We start from the raw sequence: 14,009 nt of genomic DNA on the forward strand, positions 1-14,009 counted from the left end.
TCTCGCAATCTGGGACCCCTTGGGGAATGTCAGAGAGCTGGTTTTGGCCCAACAGCGAACGACTGGTTGCTATGACACGCACTGACCACCAGGGGGCAGATGCTCAATGCAGGAGCTGCCCCCTGGTGGTCAGTGCACTCCCACAGGGGGAGTGCTGCTCAGCCAGAAGCCGGGCTCATGGCTGACGAGGGCAGCGGCGGCTCCTGGACTGTGAGAGGGTGTAGGCCAGGCTGAGGGACCCCTCCCCCGCCAAATGCACAAATTTCGTGCACCAAGCTTCTAGTACTATAATAATATACCCAATCCAGTTGGAGAAAGCCCCACAACAGTGCCATATTGCAAAATAAAAAGTGAAATAATTTTCTGGGGGAAAAAAATGTTGGTATTGGTAGACAAGAGAAATCAGCCAGTTTTCTCAAGTTATCACACAAAGATAAAGGTTTGAGTTGGGGTTGTCTCAAAAATATATGTTATATTTTACCAGATCTAATGCAGAGAGAATACCAGGTAAGCAGAAGAAGTTCCCAAGGACATCTGAGCAGTGGACAAGTTGGGTACATACTCTTCATTTCTTAATGGCCCAGGTGTTCTATACAGCTACGGCTTTGAACTCACTTTACATTTCTCTGACACTGTGTAGAAATGGAAATTAGACCTTTTGTAGAACTTCCTTAAGTGCCAGGTTAAAAGATGCCAGACTTTTCAAGGAAAGTGGATTTCCCCTGTGTGTTCTGGCTTATAAAGCTTGTCTCTTTCATTTTAGGAATAAAATTATCATACCTTCTAGAGAGCAGAATAAGCCAAATTCAACAATTCAAAGTCTTATTTTTCTGTGAATGATGTTGGTCAGTCCCTTGAGAAAGGGAGTTGGGTGGGGAATATAAATGTATAAAGAAGGAGCAAAAAGATTGGCTCATAGTACTGAAGTAAGCATTTCCTCTGTCCACCATCTGCCTGTACTGTTTTTTAAAAAGTTGACTTGAGATACAAAGTGCTGGCAGGAGTAACAGAATCTTAGATGTCTCTTTATTCAGAATGGAAGATAGATAAGAAACAATTAAGGGAATTTCCCCACCCATGTATATCTCAAAACTAACGGGAGACAATCCCTTAGCAGTGAAGAACATTGGAGTCTCCTAAAGAATCAACTTCTTTGGGAGACCTGGAAATAACATTGTCCAGTTAAATTGGTGACTTTGTGATATTGATATCTTCCTTCTTAGGGTAAGGCAAATCAAAAGTCCCTACCCATAAAAATCAGCCACACAGGAGCAACTTGTTATGCTTCACATTGTAACTGTCCTGAGTCATCTTGTCATTCATGTATATACACATATTTTTGTACAGATATTTGTTATCAGAATCAATTGACAGTAGTCTTGAAACAATTAACTGCCTTTACCAGGAAGATAACAAAATGTAAGACGTTAATAAAGACAGAAATGCTAGAATTATATAAAACCAAATAAGACATCAAATTTGAAATAAAGAGCCTTTTAATATTTAGTTTATCTTCTGCCAGGTGAAATCTAAATGTCCTGATTTTAAAAACATTGAGGTGGAAAGAATCAAATGATGACCTTTATTTTGTTGATGTTAATAACTGTGTCCCACGGCCCCACAGCTATTCAGTGGTGTTTAAAAGAATACAGAGAAGAAGGTATTTTCTGTTGAAAGATTGTAATGGAGCTTAATATAGTTTTGGAAGTTCAATTCCACTTATTTTGTCTGGTGCTTATATGTGCATAAGATCAGGTTACTGAGAAAGACAAAAATATACTGTTCTTTTCATTGCTGGGACAAAGAATGAGTTACAGCTAAATCATCAGGTGGGAATAAAGGGAGAGACTGAGTACCATTGGTGGCGTCAAGGGAGAGAGGACATTCTGGGGATAAGTCTACAACAAATGGTTGGTTTGCCGAGCTATCCCTTCTCTCCTTGGGGAAGAAGCATTTCCAGAGAGTTCAGTCAATCCGGGTGCCACTGATTCCTCCCCGGGAGGTCTCATGTACCCTGCACAGACCTACCTTTCAAACGTTATTGCACTGTGTCACCTCTATGGGGGCTGTCTGCCTAAACATCACATCTGTGAGTGTCTCAAAAACCGCACCAACTGCTTATATGTGTTCACCTCATTGGTTTTTGCTGCATAAACTCATTAAACTAAGAAATGCTTTTGAAGAGGGTTATGAAGTTTTTAAGGTAATGTGGCTTTAAGTTAAAGTATAGCTCAAGTGAGCCTCTCCTCAAGTGGCAAGTTCCTTGAAGATAAAGACTGCGTCATATATTTCTATTTGATGGACCAGTGTCAGTCTTTGCAGGATATATACTGAAAACATATTTGGTGAAAAGAATGTAACCCTATTTTCATATTTAATTGTTATAGAACACTGTTCTCAAAGTGTAGTCTGGCTCCTCTGAGGCTCCCAAGACCTTTTCAGAAGTCTACATGGTAAAAAACAACTTCCATGGTAATCCTAAGGCATGATTTGCCTTTTCATTGGGTTGACATTTACAAACAAAATGACATGTTGCAAAGGCCACGGTGGATAAAACTGCTAGTGCCTTAGCATGAATTAAAGCAATGACACCAAAACGTGCTAGTAGTTGTGGTGCTCACCTTTACACAATGGCAACTAAGTAAACAAACAAGTAAAAGCCAGTTTCACTGAAGAATGTCGCTGATAAAACAGTAAACGTTTTTAATTTTTGAAATCTCAACTCCTCAGACTATTGTTTTCAAGTTTCCCAAAATGATCGCCTCACACTTGAAAACTTCAATATGCTGTGAAGGAAAGCCTTGAAGGGCGTGAATGCGCCAAGGAGCACAGGGTTATAGGTCGCTGGCAGGCTGGAACCACTCCCCTCTGCTGCACCTCCACCTGGTCGCCTCCACCTATCCTTGGCCCCCTCCACTGGTTCTTTATGCATATAGGAGGGAATAAAGTGTCCACTATGGTTGTGAAGAGGAAATCCATGGATCCTGTTTTCATACCTCAAATTTGTACTTACTCTAAATCAATATGTAGTGTCAGAGATTTTAGTTAAAACAACCCACAGTCTTAATTGTTGGCAATGGTCATACATACCTGGGGAATGCTGTCTGAAAGCCAAATGCTGCAAAAGTCCCAGCGCATCTCAGGCACACTCTGTCTCATATGGCACCAAATGTGAGCAACAAATACAGTGGGAAAGCATTTTCAAAGATCCCAGATTCTCTTAAGGGCTCCAAGTCTGATTATCATGCTAGCGGGAAGGCCTAGAGATATTTATAAATATTCATTCATGACATCTTAATTTCAGCTAGTTATAGTAGAATTACACGAGACCTTTTGTTTCTGTACCTGGAAAATGAACGTGCTAGCTACTACATAAAGGGTGGGGCAAAAGCAGGTTTACAGTTGTGAGTAGGTGAAACAGAGTTTTTATTCTTATATGATTATTTATTATTATATATATTTTTTTCATATAAACATATATCGGTGAGCAATGGGATGTGCTGCGTGGAGTAGTAGAAAAGCATTCCCTTTGCATTTATTCTTTTTCTTTTTATTTTTTTAAAAGCACAACTCTTGGCCAAGAAGTCATCTTTCTTTACTACACAGGATCCTATGCATAATCTATCTAATATTCCTTCCCCATTTTCCACTTCTTCCTGAGTGCTCAATGCCATCAAACCCAGAGAAGCTTGCTGCCTAACTCCAGCACCACTGGTTGCTACTGTGACCATTGAGCACTGCTATTCACCATAATCCCGAAGCAGTACAGAAGGAAAGGCAAGAGTCAACCAGCTATGAGCCACAGGCCACTATGACTCCCAGAAATCACCTATAATATGAATCAGTCTTCAATAGACAGAAAGAAGTCAGTGGGATTGTTTTGTGATTATTGGCTGAAATATGGTTATCAGTCTTATGCTCCTCTCTCTGAAGACAGCTGGGTTAATGGCATCTGGGGAAAAATAAATTAGAATGGAAATGGAAACCTGGTCCTGCCCTTGGGCACAGGTAAGGCGTTCCTCTTCTTCAGGGCACATTGCACGGTGGGGGAAGACACTTAGGATAGGGATTTAGATAGATGTGGGACCAAATTCTAGCTGCATGAGCTAGACAGAGAAATACATTTAACCTCTCTCAATTTCAGTATCCTCCTCTGTAAATTGCAAATTAAGGTATTTTCCCCAGAGAGTTGCTGTGAGGATTAAATGAGCGAATGGGAAGTTATCCCTCTTGATAAGGTGAGCTCCTTTCCTTCCCTTTTCAGGTGTTCCCTGCCAGCTCCGTGAACACACGCCACAGGCGCATTACATTACCTGACAGCTCCTTCCGCCACACCTGAGACTGTCCGGTCCTGGGGATCATATAATAGGATTTCAATAATAGTTGATGCCACGGGTGTTTCTGTGTTTTTAATACAAAAAATCATCCCACTGGGTTTCAGTTTAATCGGACAAATAATTACTGAAGACCTACCAGGTGTAAGGTACAGAGCTTAAGCTCAATGAGAAAAACAATCAATGAGAAAACAAGTGCTTGTTCTTTAGAAACATGCAAGAGGGGAGCAGTGCTCAGCATGTACACACACCACAGTTATATGTGGTGGGATGACGAAGTGCCTCCAGAAACGTGGTGTTAGAGGAGCTCATGGCTCCTCTAATTTCATCTTCATGCAAAGCTTCAACCATAAGTACCTTTGAAGAGTTTCCATCTGCCATGAACACACATATGAGTGAGGACTCTTGGTGACTTTATAAAGATTTTATAGAACACTTCATTCAAAGGGAGTTGATAAATGTGATAGAATCCCACCTCGTTAGTATGCAGCACATGTGTGGCAAGCCTGAGTTAGAATGTTAATACACATTAACACAATGCTGTAGAACTTTATCCTTTCCTGGAGTCAAAACAGTTTGTCTTCCCTTGAATTTAGGGGGAAAAAGTTGGTAAATCTATATTGCTCCATAAACAGTATAGCACAAAGTCTGTTGCAATTCTGTGCAATTTTCTGTAATCATGTGTACTTAAGTGAAATTTACATTATCATTATGAGCTGCACTATGGAAATGATTCTTATAGCCTGCAGCTATTAGAACCACTCCGGTGCCAGCACCAGGTTGTCAGCACCAGGGGAAGCAATTTCATCGGGTTTCTTTTTACATGGACACACGGCTCCTATTAGTGCTTATGCCTCCTATTTTGTTTTTATTCCCCTCGACTCATGCAGTTTGCCTCTTTGGGTGGAAATGAAAACATTTTCAAGAATGAAAAGTTTCAGCTTGTAGCTAAAAATATCCCCAATCATCAGCAGGGGAGGCAATTCCTCAGCCACTTGCAACAAAGATGACCTCTTTGCCAGGCTTGGCCTACAGCAGGAGGTATCTACTCATGAGCTCCTTTTACATGAGCTCAAAACAAACAGCCAGTTCCTCTGGCTGGCCTCCCTCTTTGAATGGAGGCAGGGAACATTCTGTACAAGGAAACCTTTCCCCATCAAACTAGAGGCCAATTCTAACCAAGTCAAGTGAAGCATCTGCTGTATGTTAGACATTAGCAGCTTTTAATTGCAGGTGCCCACGTGGGCCAATTTAGTGTTTTTCAACCCTGAGGACTCAGCACATTTAGGGTGTTCACATTACAAAGGTGAGGCAGTGCATCATGCTATTTTCTAAAAACTAAAATCAAAGGCTTTTTTTTTTTTTTCCACATAAGCCTCTACCTTGAATATACATTTCTCCCAAGGTTACAGGAATACATTCCCTTATTATAAGGCACCAAGGAAGCATAAACTATCACAATGAATGCCAAGTCCAGGGAAGCTCATACTTAAAATTCCTCATCTTTAAGACAGACGATGAAACTTACACACTGAACCAGCACTCTGAAAAATTGAAACCACATGGTGTCCTTACCCAGGTACCATTATGTATTATGAGAAGGAAACATGCCAAATTTGCTTTTACAAATAGAGAAATTGAGGCAAAACACCACAGGAGCTGGTAGAAATTTTAGAATTATAACCCATAAATCTCTCTTCTTAATGTCTTCACGTTGGTAACTTAATTGACTTCTCAGAGTAGAGGTACAAAGTGCAGAGAATTTTAAGAAATCTTTTTAGATGTACAAAACTTTAACTTAATTTTTTGTAAATCAATTGAATACCTACTTTGACTCCCCATTGTGCCTGGTGCTAGGAAATGTAATCTTTATCAATTCCAGTTAAATCCAGTAATATAAGATTTATCATTGGTAAATTCAAATTTTTCCCTATGACTCCTCCCTAGGATGGTACACAAGTCCTGGTATATTCCAGTTGTGCTGATGGAGTTCAGGTCAGGCCAGGAGAGGTATCCATCATCTTATGATATAGACATTATTGAATCTAGTTCCTCAATATTACTCTTTCTCCATTTTTGCATTCAGTGAGATGTCTGAATTCCCATCCACTGAGAGTGTTTTCTTATCCTGACCATGAGACTGCCATGTCTTCCAGTTCTCAGTATCACATCTTACCATTAACCATGGTAAAATATTTGGCTATGCCACATCTTTGGGGGAGTGGATTCCTAAGCTCTATCCCCCTTAGACACACCATGCAGCTGTTTCACTTCTCTCCCATGCCATGATGGAGCAGAGAGCTTGAGAGTTTGCCCATACTCAATTCCTGGAGGTTACTTTGGGCAGAGGGGAGGGCATAAGACAATGAAAGTCTAGTTCAGAGATGTGCATAAGGAGCTTATTTTCTGTCTTTCTGTCCAGATCTTCTTCCCCTCATCAAAACTTAAGGATTTTGGGGGTAATATTTTTATTAATTTCAGAGATGAAAGGAGGGGGATAGAGAGATAAAAACATCAATGATGAGAGAGAATCATTGATTGGCTGCCTCCTGCATGCCCCACACTGGGGATTAAGCCTGCAACCTGGCATATGCCCTGATTAGAAATCGAACCATGACCTCCTGGTTCCTAGGTCGACACTCAACTACTAAGCCAAGCTGGCTGAGCAAAACTTAAGGATCTTGATCTAAGCTGAGGAGCTGAGAATACACATTCTCAGGTATTTTAATTAATTCTTCATAACATTGCCTTAACCACAGTTAAAATAGGTCTAAGGACATTAAATAAAAAAAAATACTATTCTCGCTATTCTCAAAGAACTAATTGATAAAACTCTACAGAAAAGTAAGGAGACAAGAACACTGGACTGAAAATGATAGATTTAAGAATTTAGAAACTATTATTTTTATTTAAAAGACATGCTGTATAGTTTCCTAGTTTTTTCTTTTCTTTCCTTTATTTTCTTCTTTACTTCCTTTTTTTTCTTTTTTGAACAGTTGATATTATAAATAGGCATTATATTTGTACAGTGACTGTTCTAGATGTTCTACAGTCTCACAACTCTTGACTTATCTGAGCTTTCTCATGATTGCACATCACAAATTGTCTCTCTCTCCTCTATTCTGGATATTATTCTCATTTGCTTTTCATGTACCTCATTTTCCCTTTATTCTATCCTTCGACTTCACAATATTTGCACTTCATAAAGGATGATAATTATCTGACACTGATGGATAAGTGGATGGTTTGTGGTCCCATCAGGCACTCTGAGTGGGAGGACTGATATCCTATATACCTCTAATCGTTTTGTAGAACACATCTGAAACTCAGTACACTAATTAGGAATATTTGATCTAAACAAATCCTCTCTACTCATCAAAATCTTATTCTTCTCATATGTCACCCATGAAGGCACTTATCAATAATGTTAGCCTATATGGTCTCTCAAGAAGAAGCACTTCAAGAATACCACTTAGCATTAAGAGGGGATCAACTACCAACACACATAATGTGGACAAATCCCAGATGCTTGTGCGAAGTCAAAGAAGCCAGACACAAAAGGCTGCAGAGTCTATAATTCCACTCATATGACATTACAGAAATGGCAAAACCTAAGCAACACGAGTTGCCAAGGACTGGAAGTTCTATCAGTTATTGCCTCACATGCTTTCCTTTCTTTTTCTTCCTCCCTCCCTCCCTCCCTCCCTCCCTCCCTCCCTCCCTCCCTCCCTCCCTCCCTCCCTCCCTCCCTCTTTTCTTTCTTTCTTTCTTTCTTTCTTTCTTTCTTTCTTTCTTTCTTTCTTTCTTTCTTTCTTTCTTTCTTTCTTTCTTCCTTCCTTCCTTCCTTCCTTCCTTCCTTCCTTCCTTCCTTCCTTCTTTCTTTCTTTCTTTTTCTTTCTTTCTTTCACTGTGCAGAGGATTTACTTAAGCCTCATGAGAAAGAAATATCATAATTATATAATCTCTGTACTTCAAAGGTGTGAAATCTAGTTAAAGAGGTAAAGATAATACGTAATGCAATAATGATTACTATAACTATACAACCATAAAATTAGTTGCTAAATTACAGGGAAAAAATATCAGTGAGGGCTGCTATAATCACTTACGGTTTTATAGAGAGAGGATCATACTGATCAAACTTTTCACTCATTAATACAACATTCAACCACAGAAATTGATACCTAAAATAGTAATTTGATTGTTTTTCTTTTTTTTTTTTGAGGGAAAGATTAACATTCATCTTTTTATTGGGGTGACATTGGTTAAGATGATCATATAGGTTTCAAGTATACATTTCTATGACATATGATCTATATATTGCATTGTGTGCCCATCATCCACAGTCAAATCACCTTCCGTCACCCCTTTCCCTTTAACAAACCCCTTCCCTCTGGTAAACACCATACTGTTGTCTGTGGCTGAATTTCAGTTATAGCCCACATATGAGTGAAATCATATGGTTCTTAGGTTTTTCTGACTGACTTATTTCGTTTAGCATAATATTCTCAAGGTCCATCCATACTGCAAATGGCAGTATTTCATCTTTTCTTAAGGCTGAGTAGTATTCCATAGTATAAATGTACCACATCTCCTTTATACAATTCTCCATCAAAGGACACTTTGTCTCTACATCTTGGCCACCATGTGTAATGTTGCAATGAACACAGGGATACATATATCTTTGCAAGTAAATGTTTTTGAGTTTTTTGCGTAGATTCCTAGAAGAGGAATCGCTGAGTCATATGGTAACTATATTCTTTATTATTTTGAGGAACTGCAATACTGTTTTCTATAGTGGTTGTACCAGTACATTCCCATCAGGAGTGGATGGGTTCCTTTTTTCTACAACATTTCCAACACTTATTACCTGTCTTATTGATAATAGCCATTCTAGCAGGTTTGAGATAGTATCTCATAGTAGCTATGATTTGCATTTCCCTGTTAGCTAGTGAAATTGAACATCCTATATAATAAAACCCTAATATGCAAATCGACCGAACAGTGGAACGACTGGTTGCTATGACATGCACTGACCACCAGGGGGCAGACACTCAATGCAGGTGCTGCCCCCTGATGGTTAGTGCGCTCTCTCAGGGGGAGTGCCGCTCAGCCAGAAGTCGGGCTCATGGCTGGCAAACACAGCAGCGGTGGCGGGAGCCTCTCCCACCTCCACTGCAGGCGGGCGGTAAGGAGCAAGGGGTCCCAGACTGCGAGAAGTCACAGGCTGGGCTGAGGGATGCCCCCCTGCTCCCCCCTAGTGCATGAATTTCATGCACTGGGCCTCTAGTCTTTTCATATATCAGTTGGTCATTTGTATGTCTTCTTGGGAGAGGTGTCTGTTCAGGTCTTCTGCCTATTTTTTTTATTGGATTGTTTCTTTGGTGTTGGGTTGTAGGAGTTCTTTATATATTTTGGATATTAACTCTCTTCTCCCATTTAGTTCACTGACTTTTGTTTTGTTGGTGGTTTCTTTTGCTGTGCAAAAGCATTTAAGTTTAATATAGTCCCATTTATTTTTATTTTTGCCATCACTCCCTTGATTTTGGGGTCAAATTCATGAAATGTTCTCTAAGACCAAGGTCCATAAGTTTAGTACCTATGTTTTATTCTATGTAATTTATTGTTTCAGATCTTACATTTAGGTCCTTGATCCATTTTGAATTAATTTTTGTAAATGAGGGCAACCTGTAATCTAGTTTCATTCTTTTGCATGTGACTTTCTAATTTCCTCAGCACCGTTAAGTGAAGAGGCTTTCTTTTCTCCATTGTGTGTTTTTGGCTCCTTTGTCTGTTAGTAGTGGCATATACATTTAAGATTTGTATTATGATTAACTCTATACCCTCTCCTTGCTAAATATCAGTTCATTTCTAATAATATTTCTTCTTTTGAAATCCACTTTGCATTCATTAATATAGCCATTCAAGCTCTCTCTAGATTTTTTTTTTTCATGAGATATCTTGTCTTTTCCTCCATGTTTAACCTATTCTGTGCCTTTCTATAAAGTATGTCTTTTGTAGACAGCACTTTATTCAGGTTTTTCTTTTTTATCTTATCTGACAATTTTCGCCTTTTTTGTGGTATGTTATATATAACATTATATTGGTTTCAGGTGTATAATATACACTTAATTGAAGTGTTTAAATCATTTACATTTTATATAATCCTATCTAATAAAAGAGTAATATGCAAATTGACCACTCCAACACACAAGATGGCTGCCCCCATGTGGTCAGAGATGGTTGCCCCCATGTGGACACAAGATGGCCGCCATAAGATGGCAGCAGGGGAGGGCAGTTGGGAGGGACCAGGCCTGCAAGGGAGGGCAGTTGGGGGCAATCAAGCCTGCAGGGGAGGGCAGTTAGGGGTGACCTGGCTGGCAGAGGAGGGAAGTTGGGGGTGACCAGGCCTGCAGGGGAGAGCAGTTGTAAGGGACCAGGCCTGCAGGGGAGGGCAGTTAGGGGTGACCAGGCCTGCAGGGAAGGGCAGTTAAGGGCAAACAGGCTGGCAGGGGAGTAATTAGGCATCAATCAGGCTGGCAGGGGAATGGTTAGGGGGTGATCAGGCTGGCAGGCAGAAGCGGTTAGGGACAATCAGGCAGGCAGGCAGGCAGGCAGGCAAGTGGTTGGGAGCCAGCAGTCCTGGATTGTGAGAGGGATGTCCGACTGCCCGTTTAGACCCGATGCCACCGGGATTGGGCCTAAACGGGCAGTTGGACATCCCTCGAGGGGTCCCAGATTGGAGAGAGTGCAGGCTTGGCTGAGGGACACCCCCCCTGTGCATGAATTTTGTGCACCAGGCCTCTAGTTATTAATAATGTTGGGTTTGAGTCCATCATAGTGTAGCTATTTGTTTTCTCTGCCCCATCTTCTCTGTTTCCTTTTATCTACTATCTTGCTTTGCTTGGATTTAATTACATTTTTAAAAGATTTTATCTTATCTTCATATTGGTTTATTAGCTATATATTGTCATTCATTTGTTTGGTTTTGGTGGTGCAGTTAGATTTAAAATATACATCTTTAAGTTGTCAGAGTCTAATTTTAAATAATATTGTACCCCTTTACAGAGAGTATAAGAGTCTTACAATACTGTATCTTCATTTCCTCATCCTGGCTTTTGTACTATTGTCGTCATGCTTTTTTACTTCTACATACTTTGACAAAAATCCGCATTATTAACTGGTACACCTGGTATAGGACCTCTATTTCTCTTTTTATGCAGCTCCCTCCTCTCCAGTTCTCTTCCCCACAGATTAATTGACTTGGTCTCTACCAATTCTATGATCTGTCTCTTCAATTGAAAAGGATCATCAAGCTCTGTGTAGGTTCACCATCTGTAGGTTTCCCAACTTGGAGGATGTTTTGAAATGAGATTAACATTTAAATTGGTAAGTTTTTCCCTAGCTAGATAATTTAGCTGGTTGGATTGTTGTACTGATGAGCCAGGTTGCAGGTTCAATCTTCTGTCGGGGCACACACAAGAGGCAACCAATGAATGTGTGGATGAGTGGAACAACAAATTGATCTCTCTGTGTCTAGCTCTCTCTTTAAAAATAATCAACCTAAAAATGTTTAAATTAATAAACTGGTGGACCTTGTGTAAAGTTGATTGCTCTCCATAATGTAGGTGGGCCTCATCTGATCAGTTGAATGCCTAGATACAACAGACTAGCCTCCGCAAGCAAAAGGGAATTCTCTAGGAGAGTGAGTGCCTTCAGATTTCATCTTCACCATCATCTCTCCTGGGTCACCTGCCAGCCTTTGTACTGGAACTGAACATCAGCTTTCCTGGATCTTAAGCCTGCAGGTACACACTATAGATTTTGGACTTTCCAGCATCCCATAGTTGCATGAGCCAATTCCTTATAAATCTCTTTCTATTTACATACACATCCCATTGGTTTTGTTTCTCTAAGGAATTTTTACTAATATATTGCCTTGACTCTGGAACCTGTAAGCTGTTTCTATTTTCTTACAGATCACAGTTACCACCAGTTGTCTATTATCTGAAAATCCCTCTTTCATATATATTCACCAGTTTTTTATCTGTGTAAAGTAGGCCAGTTAATTCAGTCCCTGTTCCTCTATCTTCACTGGTGTGTAATTTTCTTTCATTTTTTAAACCCCACCCATCACTCATAGATGCTCAGGATGATCCTAGTTGGAATTTGAGAAATTAATCCTATCACCTGATATTACAAATGAGAAGAACTAAAGCCCATTCATTTATTTTTTTAAGTCAACAATGATTTATTGAGCATATTTTAAGGACTTGATATAGACATATAATGTACTGGAAATTGATCGGTTGGTCTTTCTAATGAGGGAGCCAGCATATCAACATCATATAATTCTGATACGATATTGATATATACTGAGAAGGTACATGTCCATTGATTGTTCTTTGCCAATTGTTGGGATTTACGAGGTCAATACAAAGCATCTTTTACCACCCAAAGTTCAGACAAAGTTAATAGAAAGAAGTAGAAATGTCAGTGAAGGTAAATGAGATAATCTACTGAAAGTGCTAAACTCACAGTGCCTAACATATAATTAGTCAATGCACGTTAATCAATAGTAATAAAACAGTGGTACTAATCGAGCAAGACAACAGAAATTTCTTGATTTCTGATCAACATAGTAGAATAATTATAACTCCATTGTCTTTCTCACAGTTTGTTGAGAAGATCAAATAAAATGTTTATAAAAGACCTATATGGATACAAGATATCCACATTAGATCATATTTTTTAGGCTCCCACTGCTCTTTATTTTCTGGTGACCCTAATAAAGATGTGGAAAGCTAAACATATTAGGCGTGAGGTAAGTGTTTCATAGGCTAAGAGGCTTCTCTGAGATCATCTGCAAAGCTGCTGACAGTATTTTAATTGGTGAGGGCTGTGCCTCTTAAGGAGGCTGTCATCATTTCTTTCCCTAAACTGGGTGTGGGTGGGAGGAGCCAGAGTTGAGAGGTAGCCTCTCTAGGTGGTCTGTCTGCTGCTGCTCAGGCTGGTGCTGCTGTTATTTCTTAAATAATCATCTTTTCAGCTGTTGTATGACCTTGACCTCTCTTGCATTTATTGGTCTCTCTTGCAGATTATACAGTTATTATACTATATTAGTTGCAAATATTTATAGTCAAATAATTCTGAGAGCAGAAAACAAATTTAAAAGCACAACTTCCCCAATTAAATATATATATATATATATATATATATATATATATATAGAGAGAGAGAGAGAGAGAGAGAGAGAGAGAGAGAGAGAGGGAGAGAGAGAGCAAAGCACATTTATTATAGGTGTGTGGAAAGAAAAAGAGCATTATTTCAGTACAGTGAATTGCTTGATAAAATTTGCACTATTAAAATAATTGTGACCTAAGATTATAACTTAGAAGATATTGAAAATTGCAACAGACTCTAATGATTAGTCCATTGAGAATAATTCCTCTCAACATGATTCATCCCAATCTGAACGGCTTTATTTACTTACAATTAACCCATTTCTGCTTATGGTGACATTCCTGCCATAGCTACACCATGTCCTCAGTTGTAAATAGTAGAACCAGCAAAAGGGAAGATGCATAAGAGAAGTTTCAGGTACAATATTAGTAGACATTCATCAACTTCGTGTAGCTTCAAGTGCCTGCTTTAATCAAGGCTTTCCTAGTTGGCAGT

The sequence above is a fragment of the Plecotus auritus genome, assembly GCF_963455305.1.
Source record: "Plecotus auritus genome assembly, chromosome: 3".
NCBI lineage: Eukaryota > Metazoa > Chordata > Mammalia > Chiroptera > Vespertilionidae > Plecotus > Plecotus auritus.